Genomic DNA, 8,343 nt, shown 5'->3' on the forward strand with positions numbered 1-8,343 from the left:
TTATTTTATGTGTATGAGTGTTTTGCCTGCATGTGTGTGAGTGCATCATGTGCATTCCTGATGCCTGCAGAGGTCAGAAGAAGGCATTGGATCCCTGGAATTGGCATTAAGGACAGGTTTTAGCCACCATGTGGCTCCTGGGAACCACAACTGGATTCTTTGCAAGAGCAGTATTTTTCACTGCTAAGCCATCTCATAACTGTAATTTTAAAAATATAACTTATTTGTGCATTTATAGAAACGTGAATATTTAAAATTTATAAGGAATTTTTAAAACAAAAAAACCCTTTTGTCATATGTATACTGAAAGCTTTTAAAACAATTTCCTTTCACGGGAAAAACATATTGAGACACATATTATATGTTATGCCTCAGAATCCAGTAGTCCTAAAATAACTTTCCTCTTTTTTTTTTTTTTTTTTTTTTTTTGGTCTTTTTGAGATAGGGTCTCCCTGAAACTTGCTATGTAGACCAAGCTGGCCTTGAATTCACAGAGATGTAAGTGCACCTGTGTCCTGTAATGCCTGTGGAAGTCAGAAGAGGGTATCAAATCCCCTGGAACTGGAGTTACAGACAGTTGTTAGCCGCCATATGGGTGCTGGAAATTGAACTCAGGTCCTCTGCAAGAGCAGTCAGTTCTCTTAATCACCAAACCATCTCTCCAGCCCCAACAGCCTTTTAAAAAAAATTAAAAAGTTTATTAGCATGTGTGTTTGTGTGTGAGTGTGTCTAAGTACATGATGTATGTGGGCATGTATGCTGGTCAGAGGACAACTTTGTGGAGTCAGTTCTCTCCTTCTACCTTTGTGTGGGTTCCAGGTCTGTGCGGCAAACTCACAGAGCCATCTTGTGGGCCTTATACCTTGCTTTTTGAGACAGGCTCTTGCATTGGCCTGGGACTTGACAGGTAAACTAGGCTGGTGGGCCAATGAGCCCCAGGGACCCACCTGCCTATTCCTCCACAGCACTGGGAATACAAGCAAGAGTCACTATGCCGCAGCCTTTTTAAAACATGTGTTCTGAACTCAGGTCCTCATGCTTACAAGGCAAGCACTTTGCTGACCAACATATCACACAAGTCCTTTACTTAAACCTTTTAAAAAATGAAAATGTGTATCTGAAAAGAAATATACTGATGCATTGAATAACGGCCCACAGCAGCTATAAAACATATTTGTTTTAATTTTATCATTTTGTCTCACTTAGTCAGAATTAGTGACTATTCAACCTGCTGTGGGTTTCCCATCTTTTCCCCCATTATAATTTTCCTGTTCATGAAGATTAGAGGTTAGGGCCAGTGAGATGACTCAGCTGGTAAAGGCACTTGTTGCCAAGTCTGATGACCTGAGTTTGATCCCTGGAACACACGTGGTGGAAGGAGAGAACCTATTCTTGCAAATTGCCCTCTGACCTCCCTGGGCATTTGTGCCTCACCTTCCACAAAATAAATAAATGGGATTAAAAAAAAGAATAAGGCTTGGAACTTAAGTGGAAGGGACGACTAAAATAAGTGTTCAGCCAGCTGAAGTAACGTGTTTAGTCGGAGCTATTTGGAAGAAAAAGGCTCATTATTTTAAAATTTTCAAATAAATAGAAATGAAAGTTCATAACCCCTCTCCAACTTTTATATAATCCCAAATCCCTGACTTAGTTAATGTCAACAGTTTGATACATACTTTTTTTCTTCTTTTGCTAGTGTGTGGATATAAAATGGGATTTAAGTGTTTTGTTTGTTTTTCAGAGATACAGTCTTACTGTGTAGTCCAGGCTGACCCTGAATTCTCCATCCTCCTGCCTGAACTTTCAAGTGCTGGGATTACGAGATTGAGCCACTGTGCCTGGCTGCCATGCATCTTTATAAAACTATCAATATGAGGGGCTGGAGAGGTGGCTCGGGATAAGAGCACGTGCTGTTCTTACAGAGGACCGGGTTCAACTCTGAGCACCTACATGGTGGCTCTGTCATCCTCTTCTGGTCTTCAAAGGCACTACACACACACACACACACACAGACACAGACACAGACACAAACACACACACACACACACACACACACACACACACTGATAAACACACCTGCAATCAAAACATTTGTACAAAAATAAATAAGTGTGCTGGATAGCTTTAGTGTCAACTTGACACACCTAGGTTGAGGGAGCCTGAATTGGGGAATTTCTTCCATTGAACTGGCCTGTAGCCATGTCTGTGGGGCATTTTCTTGATTGTTGTGTGATGTGGGAGGGCCCAGCCCACTGTGGGTGGTGCTACTCCTGGGCTGTGTTGCATAAGAAAGCAGGCTGAGCAGGGATCAGGGGAGCAAGCCAGTAAGCAGTGTTCCTCCATGGTCTGTGCTCCAGCTCCTGCTTCCAGGTTCCTGCCCTGAGTTCCTACCTTGGGCTCCCTGATGAACTGTGGCCCGGGAGATGTAAGATAAATAAACCCTTTCCTCCCCAAGTTGGTAGTGGTCAGAGTGTTTTGTCACAGCAATGAAGAAAAAAACTAGGACAATAAGTAAATAAAAAATTCAACATAAGCCAATTTAAACTGACTTCAATAACCAAGCAAAATAATTGGGTCATCTAACTAGAAACTCTACAAATGATAAGTTTTGGTGTTGGCTTAATTTAGCAACTCAGAAGTTAATTTTGTTTTGCTTTATTTTGGTTTCTTTGGAGATAGGGTATTACTATGCAGCCTAGGCTGGCTTCAAGTTCAATGAAGATGTAGCCTCAACATCTCTAGTGCTCTGATTATAGATGTATGCCCCTATACCTAGCTTGAGAAAGTTCTTTACAGTTAGTTTGGTTCCCCTTCCCCTCCCTCCTTCTCTCCCTCCTTCTCTCCCTCCCTCTCTCCCTCTCCTCTCTGTTTTTCTCCCTCTCTCCCTTCACCCATCCCCCTTTCCCCCCCGACCCCTTCTCTCTTCCTCCCCCTCCCCCCTTCCTCCTCTATCTCTGCCCCTCACACCCTTCTCTCTTCTCCTCCTCCTCTTTCTTCCCTGAAGCTGGTTTCTCTATGGTGGCAAGATGGCAGCCATCCACATTGGCATCAGCCTCTTCCTGGCCCAGAGGATCATCTCTTCACATGCTAGCAGGATCTCAGGCCTCCCTCTGATTAGACTACCTTAATCATCTGCTTGTTTATTTTGCTGTGCTATGAATCAAACCCAAATCCTCATGAATGCTAAGTGAGCTCGGCCACTGAGTCACCCCCCATCCCCATCCCACATTATATAGGCCAAATAACTCAGGGTGACCTTGAATTTGAGGTCCTCCTCCTCAGCCTCCTGGGTGCTGGGATGACAGGCATGAATGGCCATATCTGGCTAATCATATGCTTTTTAATGTAATGCATTGGTTGGCTTAGGACTGGTGCATACTGGTCCCTGAAACAAATGTTTTCATGGCAGATTCTTCTCAGGAGATGGAGAGATTTCAGAAATTTGCCTGGGTGTTAACTGATGCTGTAGGATGAAATGGATGTTGAAAATCTCATATTAGAATCTACCTCACTCCTTCATCCTTAGAAAAAAAGCCAACAAGTTTGTATATCACACACCTTCAATGCTTATCTTCAAATGGGGATACTAGGGGAAAGCCTTACTTTGTTTTTTTAATGCTTATCATTTGTAATTCACATTAATTTTTTATGTGTATGAGTGTTTTTCCTGCATGTATGTAAGTATACCATATGTGTGTAATGCCCATGGAAGAGGGTGTTGAATCCCCTGGGACCAGAGTTACAGACGGTTGTTAGATGCCGGTGTGGGTGATGGGAACTGAACCTTGGTCCTCTGCGAGAGCAGTCAGTGTTCTTGACCACTGAGCCATCTCTCCAGCTCCTGTATTTTACATTTTTGACTACAAATATGCTACTTGAACAACTGCAAAGAGAAAAGCTACATGAGGAAAAGCTGGCAGCTGATACTTGTGGGGGTGGGGGCAAAGCAGAAGTGTGAGCAAACGGGAAGATGGTATCAGCTGCCCTTGCAGAAGCTGGAACTGTTATGAAATTGCAGTGGTTTCTATGGGCAGTTGGGCTTAAAATCGCCAGTTCCAGTGACCTGAATTCCCCTCTCTAATAGTGTGGAGAAGCTTTCTCCAGAGACACATTCCCTTGACATCTTTAAATACCACAGAGTGGGTGCAGAGGCCAGAAGGGACCCAGAGGTCACGTGACACTCACAGAAGGATGCTTCTATGCAGAAGTGAAGGTGCTGGCCCCCAGTTCCTCTACTTCCTTGCTGAATGTTCTTTCAGGAAGTAGCTGTCACAGAGTCCCTGGTGTTCAGAGCTGTGGGAATCCTGGTGTGACATGGTCAGCAGGTGGTGGAAGGAGCCCTCCGGTCTGGCTCAGGGAACCTGGCTGGCTCTGTGAGGTGCGGGCTATCTGACGTTCTTCCTAGGACTTTCAAAGAGACTCTATTCTTCTTCCATCCACCCTTTCCTGGGGAAGACAGCTCATTGCTGGACTGGCAAAGACCTCTCCACTGGTGAGGTAAGGTGCGGGTGTTTTATGTCTGGTCGGGCACTGCTACCCTCATGTTGACTTCTACTTGAAGCTGAGGCTCAGCACTACATTTTCAGAGTTTAATTTATCTGGATTTTTCCCACTATGATGAACTGGTATTTTAGCGTCATATTGAGAGCTATACTTATGGAAAGGATTGAAATATTCTGGGCTGAGTGGTTAAAACACTCTGGCATCAGAAAGAAAATCCACATGGAAAAGGAAATGAGGTGGAAGATCCATACTTGATGGACTTAAGGACTGTGTTTCCTGTTAACGTTATCTACCAGAATGGAGACTTCACTAGAGTGAGAGCTTATCTGTCTTGCTCAGTGTTGGTTCTATAGCACCCAAAACAGTCAAAAGTATTCACACACACTTGAATGAATGAATGGAAGGCCAGCTAGCTGGATGTATGAATGTTTCATATTTTTCAAGGATTGGTGTCCTATGAGGATTCTTAAAAAAAAAATTAAAAAGTTTTTATTGATTAATTAATTAATTAATTAATATGTCTGTATGCACACAGAGGTCAGAGGACAATTTACAGGAGTCAATTCTCTCCTTTCATCATGTGGGTTCTAGGGAACTGAACTCTGATCGTCAGGCTTGATAGCACGCATCTCTACTCACTGAGCCATCTTACCAGCCCTTTTCTTGTTGACTTATTTTTTGAGACAGGGTCTCATGTAGCCTAGGCTGGCCTTGAACTCATTATGTAGCTGAGGATGACCTTACACTCCTAATCCTCCTGCCTCTGCCTCCCCAGTGCTGGGACTACAGACATCAAGACCGTTCCTGCTTTTATGTGGTGTTGGGAATCGAACCCTGGGCTTGTGATGCAAGCACTGTACCAACCAAGCCACATTGTAGCCCTCCTCTGAGAATTCTTTTCTGACCCTTTTAGGAAGATTAGTTCCCTCCTCTGAGTTTTCACAGCACTTTGAGGTAAAACATACTCTGTCGACATTTTTGCTTACCTACCTGTCTTCTCCGAAAGACTGAGCTCTGTCTTTGTGGATATTGTGCCTCATTTTAAAGTTTATTACAGACACCTTGCTCAGTGCCTGGGACACAGTAGATATTCATTGAATAAAATCATATCACTGTGGCAGGCTCATAAATATCCCTCAGCTTCTCAGACAGACTTGTTAAATGGATGCAGCTGCTACATTAACAAGGGCCTCTTTGGTCGTTCGATATTGGCAATGCCAGGCTGGGAAGATGGCCCAGTGGATGAACATGTTTGCTGTGTAAGCCTGGAGGCTTTAGTTCAAATCCCTGGAACCCATATAAAAAGCTGAATGTGGTAGCATACATCTGTGATCCCAGTACTCCTACTGAGATGGGAGGTGTCGCCCTCTGCCCTCCCCATGTGAGTTGTAGCACATGTATGTGGTAGCATGCATCTGTGATCCCAGTACTCCTACTGAGAGATGGGAGGTGTTGCCCTCTGCCCTCCCCATGTGAGTTGTAGCACATGTCTACACATACACACACACACATATATACATATACACACACACACACACACACACACACACACACATATATATATATACACACACACACATACAAACACATACTGGCAATGCATCAGCAAATTCTTGCTCTTTACTGTTTACAGCTTTTTATTTATAAAATAGATTTCAAAAAATTATTGACTTATAAAAATTAATTTAGGGGCTGGAGAGATGGCTCAGCAGTTAAGAACACTGGTTTTTCTTGCAGAAGACCTAGGTTCGAATCCCAGCACCTACATGGGAGCTAACAACTGTCCGTAACTCCAGTTCCAGGGGATCCAACCGCCTGTTTTGTCCTCCTTGGGCATTGCATGACACAGGTGCACTTACCTACATGCAGGCAATACACGAATACACATAAAATAAAAATAATAAATAAAATATTTTAAAAAGTAATTTAGGGCTGATGAGATAGTGGGTAAAGGTGCTTGCTGCCAAGGTCTCCAGGATCCATGTGGTGGGAGGAGAGAACCAACTCCCATGAGTTATTCTCTTGACTTCCACATGTATACCATAACACATGCATTCCCAGTTACACAAACACATACACAATAAATAAATAAATGTAAGAAAGTAACTTAGAAGTTAAACATTTCAGAACAGTATTTACAATAGACCATATGCCAGGGATATGGCTGACATTTTGTGGTACGTTTGTTTTTTCGACAGAAAATGATGAAATAAACTATATGACAATATTTCTGCAGGTTACGTGTGACCAGTTCCTCTACATAACTAGTAATACTCTGAGCGACACTCTGAAATAGCTTACAACACAATCTTTAAAGTATAAACAGTGACTGCCAAACACTGCAAGACAGATTCTCTTCTAAACAAGATCTGGCTCGACCTGTGTATCATCCTACAACATGCAAGTCACTGACATCACTTCCCAGGCTTTAGTGACTGAAAAGGTTGGCTATGTGAGACAATAGAATATTCTATGATCCAAATCAGCTTTATTGACATAGCTGTGGAGCTGCACAAACTGTAGCTAAACTTTCACTTCTGTGTTTTAAACTTAGGACATTAAGCGATGTCTAGATGCTTCACCGTGCTCAGAACATGGTCAGTCTTGACAACGCATGGATTTTTAAGGGAACTAGCCCTCTTCCACTTCCCGCTGTTATTCTAGTACCTTCTGTTTGTTGAACCCACAAAATATGGTGAATGATGATTTCAGTGAACTACATTTCTGGGATCAGATTAATCACCTGATTTTATACAGAGGCACCTTAGTTTCAATTCTGAATCATCTCTAAGGCTTGGACTAGAGTCCATTAGTGTATCACTCTTGGGTATGTGGCTTCTTGGGGCTCTGGTGACACAAACTGAAACTCCTGATCTAGTTCCTACTCGCTTTGGGTCTGTTTTTGCATCGCCTGTGGTCCTCTGATGGGTCCTTGTGCCTTCTGACTGGGTTACATCTCTCTAGGGTCTAGCTGGAGATTTGCACAGCACTACTGTGATTACACCGGAATCTCCAGTCTTAGATCATAGTGAAGCTAAACCTAACATTCAACACACACGCTGAACGGTAAACACTTATTTTAGTGTAAGGCAGACTGAGAGTCTGAAAGAAAAGGTAGAAAGAAACTAAGTTGGATCAAGTTGTCAGTAACAGCAGCCAGGATCTGGTGATACGAGCCTAATTTTCACTCAGTGTGCTCTAGCCCAGGATTCTTTTTTCCATTTTAAAGTTTATTTATTTATTTTTAAACCTTTTTTGATTCTTTTAAAAAATTTTTTAATAACTACATGATTAGAAGCAGCATTTCATTACAGCTTTAACGTATTCAGTAACACACTCCAGAGCAAGAGTACATCTCTTTCACAAGTGGCTATAAATTTCTAGGTTTACAGTTGAATTAATACAGTTATACAATATTGAAAATGACCATCTTACCAAAAGTCATTTATATATTCAATGCAGTGCCAATCAAAATCCCCATGACATTTTTCACAGAATTGGAAAAAAAAAAAAATCCTAAGATTCATATGGGAGCACAAAAGACCTTGGATAGCCAAAGCTACCCTGAGCACTAAGAGCAATGCTGGGGGTTACTACACCAGATTTTAAGCTGTATTACAGAGCTATAGTCATAAAAACAACATGGTACTGGCACAAAATAGACCCATAGATCAATGACAAAATTGAAGACCCAAATATGACTACATGCAATTTCAGCAACATGATATTTGACAAAAGGGCCAAAAATATTCACTGGAGGAAAGACAGCATGTTCAGTAAATGGTGCTAGAAAAACTAGATCTCCACCTGTAGAAGAATGAAACTAAACCCCTATCTTTC

At 42.2% G+C, this 8,343-nt stretch overlaps 1 protein-coding gene across 1 annotated transcript in view; it reads left to right on the forward strand.

Annotated features, from left to right (window-relative positions):
• The first annotated feature begins 4,278 nt into the window (after positions 1-4,278).
• The window catches only part of LOC103743230, a 26,794-nt gene continuing 22,729 nt past the window's right edge, over positions 4,279-8,343 (forward strand). Inside the window, exon 1 of the mRNA XM_008844471.3 lies at positions 4,279-4,497. The gene's annotated coding sequence lies outside the window, so the exon portion shown is untranslated. The remainder of the gene's footprint in view (positions 4,498-8,343) is intronic.

This window comes from Nannospalax galili, unplaced genomic scaffold (assembly GCF_000622305.1).
Source record: "Nannospalax galili isolate Female #2095 unplaced genomic scaffold, S.galili_v1.0 scaffold220, whole genome shotgun sequence".
Taxonomy (NCBI): domain Eukaryota; kingdom Metazoa; phylum Chordata; class Mammalia; order Rodentia; family Spalacidae; genus Nannospalax; species Nannospalax galili.